We start from the raw sequence: 12,826 nt of genomic DNA, 5'->3' as shown, positions 1-12,826 counted from the left end.
CACACACCTACTGTCCTGTACATGAAGTTATTAATCACCATAACAAGGAATTATCAGCAGCGCCCACAAACTGGCACAAAAGAAAGTGTCAGTCCTGGCAGTGGCTAAAGGAGAGGTATCCATAATTAATTGCGTACAGATATGCCACGCGGGGACACGCAGCTCACATGACAAATTGCCGAGCGTAAAGTGAAGAACAATAGGAAGAAGGAATCAAAGTCATCACAGGAAAATTCATTTTTCATTCCCGCACAGTGTTCCTCTCATCCGACACCTCCGTGTGCCTGTCAGTCACTCGCACCCCCCCCCCCCACCCTCACCATTCCCACCCTTCATTAACACACCTTTGAACTGCGACATATAGATGACATTTAAATATAAATCATATGCATTAACATTTATAAACATGAGGGTTTTATGATGGCCCGCTAATGAGGTGTTATAAATCCTGGGGCCGTGGTTCACAGTGTCGGCGGACACATAAAACGCAGAGAGCACTTTAACAAGGACACAGCACGACGTCACCGCACTCTGCTGTCCCACAGAGTCCCAGCCAAGGACCCGGAAAAAACAATTTATGAGCCAACGCTGCCAGGAACACACACACTGAACGGATTTATATGTGTACGGAACCAACTTTTAAATCTTATTCACAAAAACATGCCAGAAAGATAGATACATGTGGAAAAAAGGTTGTCTGTGCATGTATGTATGCATATATATATATATATATATATATATACACAAGTGCATGTGTGAGTGTATGCGTATGTATATGTATTTATGTCTGTATCCATCCATCCATCCATCAAACCATTCACCTATTCACCCATCAATTCATCATCCATCCATCCATCCATATCTATATTGGTACCCCAACACCAATTGATACAATGTATTGTTTCAGTTTCTGATTCATAATAAGAATATGTTTTTAACAATGCCCCGAAGTCACAGAATGTTCTTTATATAATGAGTCTGTAGCGCAATCACTGACTGAACCCCTGTTAAAGTATCTATGGTAATGCTACAGCAGCTCAAAGCGCCTGGTTTAAAATTGGGGAACGACTCTCGCCTCAACATTCAACACTTGTTTTGAACCTCGAGGAAACAGAGTATGTTTTGGTGGGTAACAGTGATGTAAACACAACCTCTGTTTGATTACAGGAAACATCTACAGGGCACCTTTAAATAAGGAAAGAGTCAATGCTGATTTAAACGTGCTGACTTCATAAATACAGTATTTTACAGCTGGAGGTGAACACTGGTAAGTGGTGTTCGCCCACAGTCTGTTTTTGAAACTCGTTTATTGGTGTTTTCCAAGAAAGAAAAAAAAAGGAAAAGGGGAAAGAAGAACACAAAAATAGTTTTACAGTTGCGAGTGTGGGAGAGTGGGTTCTGACGGAGTTTTGCCAGTATGTGTTCAGACCTACAAAATACTTCAGGCTGAAAGATCTCCTGCCAGATGAGCATTATAGCTCCATATAAAAAAAAAAATCTCCATCCATAATTACAGGCCTAAACATCCACTTTGCACACCCACCTCATTGCCTACCTATGCTTTTTGTGCGGCACAAAAACACGACTGCAAGATTTTTTCCAGTGGATGTGAGCAAATACTTATCCCTGAAATGTGTTTGAGAAAAAGATTAAGTTGTATACAAATTGATTTTTTTGATTTTTAGGAGACTTAAGGAGGATGTACAGTAGAAGCCTAAATGAAAAGATGAAAAATAGAAGAAGATAGATAGATAGATAGATAGATAGATAGATAGATAGATAGATAGATAGATAGATAGATAGATAGATAGATAGATAGATAGATAGATATACAGACAGACAGACAGATGGATAGATAGACAGACAGACAACAGTTTAGTATCCTTTAGTATCCTAATGGATAAGTGGTGTAAGAGAGAATCGAAGGGAAGACAAACAACAGCAATGAAGTGCAGTTTGAATGATGTTTGTGCACAGAAAGCCATTAAGCAGCGGATCAATAGTGGAGGACAAGCAGCCTGAGTATTAAACTGATCATGACATCAAGCTAAAGGCAGACAGGGCCTCTTTGGCAAACACTTTACTCATCCGCAGCAGAACCTTTTCATTAAGCACTGGACATAATAGATGATCCACTGATTGTCTCTCTCCCAGTCTCTTCCCGAGTTTCTCCCCCGCTAAAAACTCAGCTACATTTCAGAGCGTTTGACAGTGGCGGGCAATCAAAAACAAACATTCGTCTTGATTATAGTCCACTCTAAGCCGCGGGAACACGCTCAGCTTTGTCTATTCATCATGTCACCGCCTCGCTTCAAAAAGAGCTGGGCTCAAACATTGCGACGCACAAGGCTGCAGCTCTCACGTTTTTTTGAAAACCTACAATTCAGAGTGTTTTTTTTCCCATAATGATGAAGATGAGGTGCAGGTGAGTCGAGAGAGGTGCGAGATGATGAAGTTTCGCCCTGAAGCGATGATGTTGGAGGTGATGCTTTTCTGTTTGACACTGACTTTTTCTACATTCCCACTAAATCTCCAAAAACACTACAGATTTTTTTTCATACTGAGCTTTTGTGGATGCACCACAGGGTCACAGCACTCATTTACATTTAGAATGCTGAGGGTCAAATGTTGTCAGGTAACAGTTTACTGCAAGTGCTGAAAGAAATCAGACTTATGATTCTTTTAGTTGTAGGTGCCACTAGAGGACAGAGAGTTGGCAAAAGATGTAACCAAAGCTCACTTCTCTTAGTTTAAAGGGAGCAGTGCAGTGCCCCCTCTAAACCTGCCTGTTTGGAATGGGCAGTTTGTTTGGCCTGTGGTAAATCTGGTAGCAGCTTTCTGTCTAAAACTGTAAAAGTGACCTGTGTCAATGTTTTTCATTAAATAAAACCCAATTTGCTCTATTACTGTTCACGTCTGGGTTTACACATAGTTAAACAATAGTTTGTATATACACGTTGTTGTTTTTTTCAAAATAAAAGCACTGTAATTCTACTTAGTGTAGTTAATAGAAGCAAAAAAGAGAAATTTTACTTCATTTTACTTTGAAGACAACATGGTAAAGAAGAAATGGTTCGCGAAAGGTCATTGCCATGTCAGAGATCAGCACCCACGACTACCGGGAATGTCTGTGTCAGTCCAATATAGTAAAATAAAAATTGTCAAATTGTCAAAATATTTTGGTGGGACAGATGTTATTGTTGGACGGCAAGTTTGGAATCTAGGGCTGCCAGTTGTCGGCCACTGTTTTAAGGTGTAGTACAAAATTTCAGATTGGACCTATGGTATTCCCCATTTTTGCTTCTTAGTGTTTTAATGCCAAAGCGCTCAAAGAAAGGGTTTGATATAATTTATGATATTTAGATGAGCAGATTGATACCACTTGTAAAAATGACTAATGTCTGTGAATGTTTTTGGAATCACAGGTTGTTATGTGCAGGACGTTTTCTTAGCCAGCTGCTGTTGGGCCAAGAAGTTGTCCTGCAGATTTCCCCATAAAACAACAAACCTGACGTTTTTATAAATAGCCAGGATAGCTGTTTCCGATTTAAAATCTTAGTGCGAAGCTAAGCTAACTGGCTGCCAGCTGCAGCTTCATAAATAACAGACAGACATGAGAGTGGAACTGAGCTTCTTCTCTCAGTCGCAGCAGGAAATCAAATAAGCACATATCCTGAAAATGTAAATTGTTCCATTTCGTTACCACTCGTGATATCCAGGTTTCAATATTTCCCTTTTATTTAGTTTCTGCCTCCACGTTAGGTTGAATTTTAAAGCGGACAAAGCATGAAACCCAGAGGCCCCAGACTCCAAGGAGCCTTTTCTTGGAAATTGGCATAAATAAAGTACGGTATCATCTCTGACTGTTCTTCATCCTCCATGTTGTGGAGAGACTCTGTGACACAATCTAACTTTAAGACCTCAGTTGCTTCTGTGTATACTGAGTTCATTTGCCATAATGTTGTGTGTTATAAAAACTTGAATATTTTGTGTGTCAAGTAATTAACACAGACAATGATGTTAATTATCAATAGGCTGACTATGATTCTTTTTATAATTTCACAATTGATTGATTTTCCAGTGTATAAATTGTCAGAAACTGTCAACATGACATATGAATCGTCAACAACTGAAGTGTGTTGAGATGTTTTCCGTCATATAAAACAAACATTCTGAAATATTCACATTTGAGAAGCTAATGTTAGTGTCAAACATATCAATTATCAAATTGTTGCCTGTAAATGTGTTTATTAATCTCTTATTTTATCAGCCAGCTAAAGACATCTCTATAATACTGTTTAGTTTCTGGGTGTGTGGGGAAATAACAGGATGGGGTCAGCAGAATGCCAATCGTTGTTGGTCCTGGGGCCACCTAGAAATATTATTCCAGCCATACCTCCACCTCAATACAAGAGAGGTTTAATGTTATGTTTGTCCCTCAGAGGATTGAAAATGTGCAATATGACGTGAATTATTATCAACACTTAAAATATAAATAACAATACAAGTGGATCCAAGTGAATAAATCATTATGATGTATGTAAGTTGTGATTAATAAATCATGATATGTGAATCATTATGATAATAAAGTCACTGTGTATTAAATCATGACAAATAACTTCACAACATACTGTTTCACACTGGTTGATTAACGCACAGTACATCTCATTAGCTGACATCTGTCCACACATCAACACCTCACTTATATTTAACTCCACATCAGGTGTGAAATGGCACATAACTAATAATTCATCATGACTTGTTACATACATATTAGTTTCTATATTTGTGTCCCCTCAAGCAGAGTGGTGCCTCATACTGAGCTGTTAGTGGGACTGCTCTGTTGGTTAATGACTGTCTGCCCATTTATTTTATGTACCATCCTCCACCAAGGCTTTGTGTTCAAGACTGCGCCATTAGTTCACGAATAAGACAACAGGAAGAAGAGAAATCTTTCAATTCAGGGCACACATTCACATCTGTATGTTATTACCATGACTGTATTGGAATCTAGATTGGTTTTGACATGTAAACCACAGACTGCTCGTAAAGATGGACGAATCTTCCTCCCACTACCCAGAAATGAAGGCAGAGTCTAGCGATGAGGGGATAAAACTGTGGTGTCAAGGTCCTGCCGATGCACTCAACCAATCACGAGCCAGTCTCAGCAATTAATCATGACGGTTCATTTCATTTGTATAGCAACAAATGTCAAATTAAAACCAAACTTACTGAAGAATTTAGCAAATATCTGTGTGATGAAGAACTACCGAAAATAACAGGAACCATCTTGAGAAGAATTTATTTGTCGTGGACTTTGATTTTTTTTAGTTTGGCTCATGTCCTGTCCACTAACATGGAGGAGGCGGCATTTATGATCTATACCATCTATTGCTGTGGCCCAATTCAGGGGTCGCCTCCTTCAGTTTAGGATGAACTGAAATGTGACGGTCTGGTCTACAGAGGATTTCCTTGATTGGTGTCATCAGCTTGTCCCACCTTTACTACTGTGGCTTAGCAACAGAGCTGCAGAGGGACACTATGCGAAAGTTTTAACGCTCCTTGGTTTTTATTAAACATATGTACCAATGCGTGATGGCAAGCAAGCATTTCTTGGCTTGCCGGCGCCTTTACCTCTTTAAAAAAAATGGTTCATTGCCCAAGCACAATGAATCCTGGGATAGGTTGGTCCGCAAAAGATCAACCCGAGGGATGGAAGGACTCATTTGTTGATAGCATTTGAAAGAGCCTTTGAAACGGGACAGTCTTTGACTGTGACACAATCGGCCATTAAATGCAGCCTCCGTAAGATGCAGCCTCTGAATTAAGACACAGTGATTTGAACCTTAGAAAGTGACGGAACCATCGCTGAACATTATTGATTACGAAAAGGCTTTTTATGATCTTATCTGATCAAACTCAAGAGAAAAAGTAAAATCAGGTTAGCAGTTAGCTGCCTAGCATCTATTGTGGTTGTTATAATGGATAATATGGGGCATGGATGTGAATATTGATGTGAACATGCTCTGAATTGATGATTAATGTGTTGTTTTTGTTGTCTGAAGCTTGTGTTACTCATATATTAATCATGCGATGGTGCACATACTGAAAAAGTAACAGCTTGGAAATACAATCACTACACACCGTTCAGCCATAACATTAAAACTGGTATGAATGTTGTTCCTGTTCAGTGTATATACTAGCATGTGTAAACAAAGGAAGTAAACAATTAATTATTGATTGTGTGGCATTATCCCCAATACAAGAATCTCATATATATGGGGACTAATCATTAGAAATTGGTTCATTAACACAAGTTCAAGTTTTTTCGAAAGTAAATTGCAATTATCTACTACACAGTTCTTGAATTAAAGCAAATACTTGTTAAGTGTTAATTGGAAAGTTAGTTTCGTCAAAACTCTCATCTTTTCCTGCACAGCGTGTCCCGCTGTTTTGTGTGTTTTTAATTGGACACCAGCCATTTTCTCACCATATTCCAAATGTGCTCAACGCTCCCAATGAGCTGCTGTTTCTGCTGCTGTCTATTAGTACTTGATCGCATCCTCCGAAGTGAACTCTACGAAATAATTTACCAGGAATGACTCAGTCACGATGGCGCACGTGACAACGCCTCAGAGAGGGAATGTGTATGTGGACACCTGCAGTGTGTCTTTCGTGATCCTGTGAATCTTTACTGACTGTTTCCATCACACGGGTCATAGGTGGTGAAGTGGTTTATATGGTGCAGTTTACATCTGGTAATATTAAGTGTCTCTAAGTGCAGGTGTACAAGTGGAGGTGTGAACTGAGAACCATTCAAAACACATTCAGATGTGGTCTAGGCCACTTATGGCTGAATTCTTTTAGTTGTTTGAATGTGTATAGCTTCTTTCAGACATGAACTCATCTCCGTAAACTAACCGGAGACGAGTTCATGTATGTGAGAACACAAATGTTCGAGTCAGTTGCTGCAGACTTTCTCTGAGGTTTTTCCTGCCAGCCCTCTACTGAATCTTAGGAAGAATTGCAAATGAGCCCCTGTGAGAACAGGAGGAGAACAGCACGAGATCATCCGGAGGATTCATCACGAGCGAGTGGGCGCCTTGATGACGTTTCAAAAACAGACGTAAGACGGAAAAACTAAAAACATCTCAGGAGGAGCCATACACGTAGAAGACACTGAAAAAGATTTTGACTTATAAGGACAACAAGATTCAAGAGCTTTTAGTGATAAGGACCGGAGCTGGTGTCAATGTGCTCCACACAAAAACATGTAAATTCTGCAGTGGAACTTTAAATAGAGTAAACTCGCTTTGTCCATGATGTCTGTCATTTTTGAAAAGCCCATAAAGATATTTTGCTCGTTCATTAAACATCTTGGGAGACTTAGTCATGACAAATAAATACAAAACCATAGTCTGTATTGTTTTAATTTCTTATTTTGTTTCCAGTGGACTAAGCATGGGAAGTGCATGCTGCCTCCAGGTTTCAAAGAAGCATTTTTCCTTTGCATACAGATATGATGTACGTGCTTATTCGTATAGAAAGCAGGGAAAAGAGATCTTATCACAAGTGGTCCCTCTGATCCATGCAGAGACACACTGTGGTGCCTGCTGTGACGTGATGCACTTAGATCTGTCCACTTGTGACCGGTTCACCCGAGGCGCATGTTAATGTTGTGCATGAACAAGGCCTTCGGAGTGTGCCTGTGTATATGCGTGTGCATTTATGTCCCTAATAGGTGCTGCCTACCTATTGGGGACATGTATTGGACGTGATGGATAAGCTGCACACGGCCCCACATCTCAGAGCTGCAGGTGTAAAACAAATAAACAGTCAGCATGTGTATCGAGAACCCGGGGAGGGCCTTGATTCTGTAGGGCTGATGCGATATGACAGGGGAATAATAATGAAATGCAGCTGCTGTCTTACCACTGACCTGCATTGATAGATTACAACTGTGATACAGAGGCAGTCAATCGTTCCAACGCAGCGGGTTTCAATGTTGAAACGCGCTACGTCTAATCCCATTTGTCAACAGCCAAGACACACTTTTAGATTTTAGGTTCATGGCGGCGAACAACACATTCAAACAAGAAGACGGCAGACACTCGAGACGGCATAATACACAGTAGCCGTGTTTGTGTGTTTGCGCGTGTGGGCACAGGCGCATGTTGTAGGTCAGCGCTGATAGTGAGTGACGTGCTTTAGACTGTCAGCGCGAGTTACTGTAATAAGAAATCAAAACCAAATGCCCTGCGCAGGCAAAGAGTTTCACTTTGCTGTGACTTTTCTGCCACGGAGGCCTCGACATAAAAAGTGTTCTCACTCTACTTGTGCCTCTGCTTTTTGTGGCAAGTCATAAATAATGAACATTATTAGTTTTCTTATTGTTTGTCTTTGAAGCAGCAGCAGCCTCCTTCTGTCAACCTAGCTGTGTGCCTCATTTTCTTTGTCAGCTCTGCTGCACATTTAACGAGGTTATAACCAGACATTCAGTATGTTATGACTGTGCCACATGTGTGCTGCAAATTCACCGGATTTTATTACTGATGCTTGTGTAATCGGGATTTTCACTGGGTTTTGTCCCCTCGGCTGATTACAATGCCAAAACCCGTGTGAAGAAAAATGCTGTTAATGAGAGATACACCCTAAAAATGAATGTTTAAATGCATCCAGCTTAGATCTTGGATCTTGGGTCAAGATTTGTGCACATAAACAACCCTAACTCGCTGCTGATGCAAAAATAAATCCACTAATGAAAGAAAGGTGCTAATCAGTGACAGAAGCTTTCAAATTTTCCTCCATAGAGACTCAGCCTGTTTACACTTTCCAAGTGGACAGAATTTTTTTTAAAAAAGGATAAATGCCGTTCTCTTTTTGGGTAGATTCCCCCTTTAATGTGTATTCCCTGGCTGAGAGTGTGGCGTAGCGTGCACACAGATGATGACAGATGATAGGAGACAGAGGAGCCTTTCCATGACCTTCCCAGCATTCAACTCATTTGACTTTGATGTGCAAAATAGAGCAGTGAATGGCGGAGCGGCTGCGCTTTAATTCTGGTCGAAATTACAAACTAAAATGAGAAGGGCATTAAATGAACAATGGCGAGGTGCAAGGCCCCTGCTCTGTTGCCGTGACACAACAGTGCCACCTACTGGTGCGTGAGTGTGGGGTTATATGTGTGTATTCCCACATTATGAGCATGTGTGTGTATGTGTGTTGGTGTGCTCAGCAGCCTGTGCCCATATACCAAAAGATCTATTATAGATATGTTTTGAAGCATATTAAAATATAAATAATATTGTTTCTGATGTTTTTTTCACAAAATTACAATTCTTGAAATTGCATCTACTCAATAGTCTCACAATAGTCATGATGTATGAATATTAGAGTATTTTGACTTTCTCCTACATCACTGTAAAATTGTATTTTCAATGTTCCAGAGATTTTGAAGGTTCAGTGTGTAAGATTTAGGTGAAAGGGCTCTATTGGCAGAAATATTATATATATTCAATATCCAAATGTATGTTACAATAAGAAAAATATACTTAGATTATCAATTTGCAATTATGCTCAATGATGCGTAAATAAAATCTAGCACAGTTGAATCTCAACAGTAACAAACACGCTGACAAACAGAACAAACATTATTGTGTCCAGCCTGAAAAACTTTTATTGTGAAGAAGCCACAGGAAACATAATGTATTTTGTTTCGAGTGCAAACATTTGATTTGAACGTTAACTGTAACTTCCTCATTTTGTCACTTATTTGCAGAGTTAGGATTGAAAATCAATACTGCATAAGCAAGTTATTATGATCACTACATAATCAGCATTATCAAGTCTGTCTGAACAGTGGCACGAAACAGCATGCTTGTTATTACGCTTGACTGATCCCCAGCTGTAAGTCATGATTAACATTATAAATAAACAACATAAGACAATTTGTTATGGTATTCATGTTGATGTGCACCCATGTCCCTCTCGATTAAATGCCAATATACCAATATCCCACTACTGGAGACAAAATAAGTCATTCCTGTCCATTTAGTTTCATCACTTTTGCATCAGATAACTATTAAAACCAAATAAACTGCAACATTGATCAACATCGTAAACTAAACTCCATAACAGCTAGACCTACTAGGGGCGATCAAAACTTAGATTCTTCCATCTTTTATAACTTTAAACAGAAGACAGAACTCATCACTGTTTATGATCATTTTAATTCCTGATTTACATTTGTTTTATTTGTTCTTTCTTCCTTTTGATGGACAAACAATTTAATATCACATGTCAACATCCATATGATGACAGAAGCAACCTTTAAATGTCCATTGCCTTGATATCCCTAAATTAATCTATAAGTGTGAGCCCAGGGAGGAATAAAGAGGAAAGAAAACTGGCTGAGCTGCCATTGACAGCATGATTGTAACTTTTTCCGAGCTGTTGCTAGGCTGCCCAAATTGGACTGTTGTTTCTTCATCCATCACTGTTACAGTAACAAGGGAAATACATGCAGGACATTATGCTAGCAAGCCGAGTACTGTTTCTCCTTCCCTGCCCAATTATTGGTCCCCGGTTGTTGCTAAAACATGATTAAATCATCACAAATCAACCTTCCTCCCGGTGTCTTGTCGTGTAACGCTTGAAAACATATAGACTGGTGCCGCGGCTGCCGTCGGGGAAATGTCTGTCTTATCAGGCATCTGACTGACTGTTGTAGCTCCTTGTGTTTTTAAATGTGTCTCATCACCGGCTCTTGATCTGATTTCCATCAGGAGTTAATTATGTGAACTCTGGAGAGCCTGTTTGATTAGTGGAGTTCATTTGTGCAGGTGAGGTGAATATTTGTTTGCACCAGACAGCTGCACTGGAATATCGTTTTTTCTACAGAATGACCCCATTGCACGGTAAGTTTCAGGGTTAAATTAAAGTTTGATCGTCCGGGGTTACTTATGCTTATAAACACCAAACACATCAAAATGACTTAAAACGAAAAGAAAATCTAGGTTTATTCGAAGATCACTCATTTTTGATGTTTTTAAAACCTGCAGTTATTGATTTTTGAAGCCACCTGGGAGCAGCAGGAAGAAGCTGCGAGCCAAATCCTCACTTTTTTAGTGGGTATAGCAAGAAATGATAGCAAACTGTTGTTTAGTTCATACGTATGGTGCTGGGTTTGATCTCCAATAACCCCCCGAGGGCTCTGGAGTTGCTTAATGCTTCACCATGTTCACCAGCTAGTTGCTGAATTTGTGTGTCTGTCCGTGCTCTGCGGGTGGTTCCAGTCGGTTTCAGAGAACTTATTTGTGAAAAACAGGGCAGCGCGGTGGTGCAGTGGTTAGTACTATCTCTGGAAACTGCAGCTTCCTCCCACAGTCCACAGACATGCAGATTGGAGGTCAGGTTGACTGGAAACTCTAAATTGGCCGAGGTGTGAATGTGAATGTTTGTTGTTTGTCTCTGTTTGTTGACCCTGTGATGCGCTGGCGGCCTGTCCAGGGTGCACCTGCCTCTCTTCCAATGTCAGCCCTGATTGGTTCCATTCCGCCACCAATGACCCTCAAAAGATAAGCAGTGTAGACAGTGGTGGGAGGTAACAAAGTACATTTATGTAGTATACCGTACGTGAGTATATCTGTTCTTTACTTAAGATTTATTTTCACATACTTTTAACCTTTACTCCACTACATATATCAACAAATATCTGTACTTTCTACTAATATACTTTTTTAACAATGAATAATAATATCTTCAAAAGTTATTAATAATGAGAGGAGAATTGGTCCAACGATCCAATCAGAGGGGGCAGGTAACATTAGAGCCCGCCCACTGCAGCAGCGGCATCACTGTTGAAGAAACAGACCGTTGAATGCGATAATAGCCCACACTCTGCAATTACTCTTATTTTTAATACTTAAAGTATCTTTAAAAGCAACTACTCACTTACTTTTACTCATATAGAAATGTTAATGTGGTACTTTTGCTTTTACTTCAGTACATTTTTGTCTATTTATTTGTACATTTACATCACCAAAATCCACCAATAGCTATAGATAATGTATGGATTCCAAAAAACGGCTGCCTGGTGTGGCTGGAAGTGACGTAGAGAACTAACAAAATAAACTTGTAAGCCAAAAACAAAACAGCAGTGAGCTGAAAGAGGCTAAAATGCTCTGTTAGAGCTGACAAACTGCAGAGTGATTGATATTTGTGTACGGGTTTGTCACTTCAAGCAACTCTGCTAACATACACAGATGATTATAGCAGGTTTATGTAAAGTATCAGGTGCTTTGATATTGTTTTGGAGCCTCAGAATGGCTCCAATGACTGCCTGTGTGTGTGTGTGTGTGTGTGTGTGTGTGTGTGTGTGTGTGTGTGTGTGTGTGTGTGTGTGTGTGTGTGTGTGTGTGTGTGTGTGTGTGTGTGTGTGTGTGTGAGTGTGTGTCCATCCCTATAACAAAACTACTACCCACTATAGCAAAATGACTCAAATGCACCACGGTACATTTTTCCACTCTAATTCAGACGAGCCATCTGTGTGATCGCTCCATATGACAGCTGATATGTGAACAAACAGAATCTCTGAGCTGCTCGTCTCTCACACATTGCAGCAGCGTGTGTTTTGAATGTCATTCATGTGTTGGAGGCTGGAATATACAATGTGCGGTGTCAATAAACCCCGAGAACATGCAGTTATCTCATCAGTGCATTATTTCTCTATCTTCTCCCTGCCCTTGTCTGTCAGTCGGTGTCACAGCTGTGAGATGCTGTATCTCCCCCCCCCGTCACATCCGATAGCACGAGCCGAGCGAGAGCG

Source organism: Hippoglossus stenolepis, chromosome 20 (genome assembly GCF_022539355.2).
Source record: "Hippoglossus stenolepis isolate QCI-W04-F060 chromosome 20, HSTE1.2, whole genome shotgun sequence".
NCBI classification, from domain to species: domain Eukaryota; kingdom Metazoa; phylum Chordata; class Actinopteri; order Pleuronectiformes; family Pleuronectidae; genus Hippoglossus; species Hippoglossus stenolepis.
Note: the sequence above shows the minus strand (reverse complement) of the source record.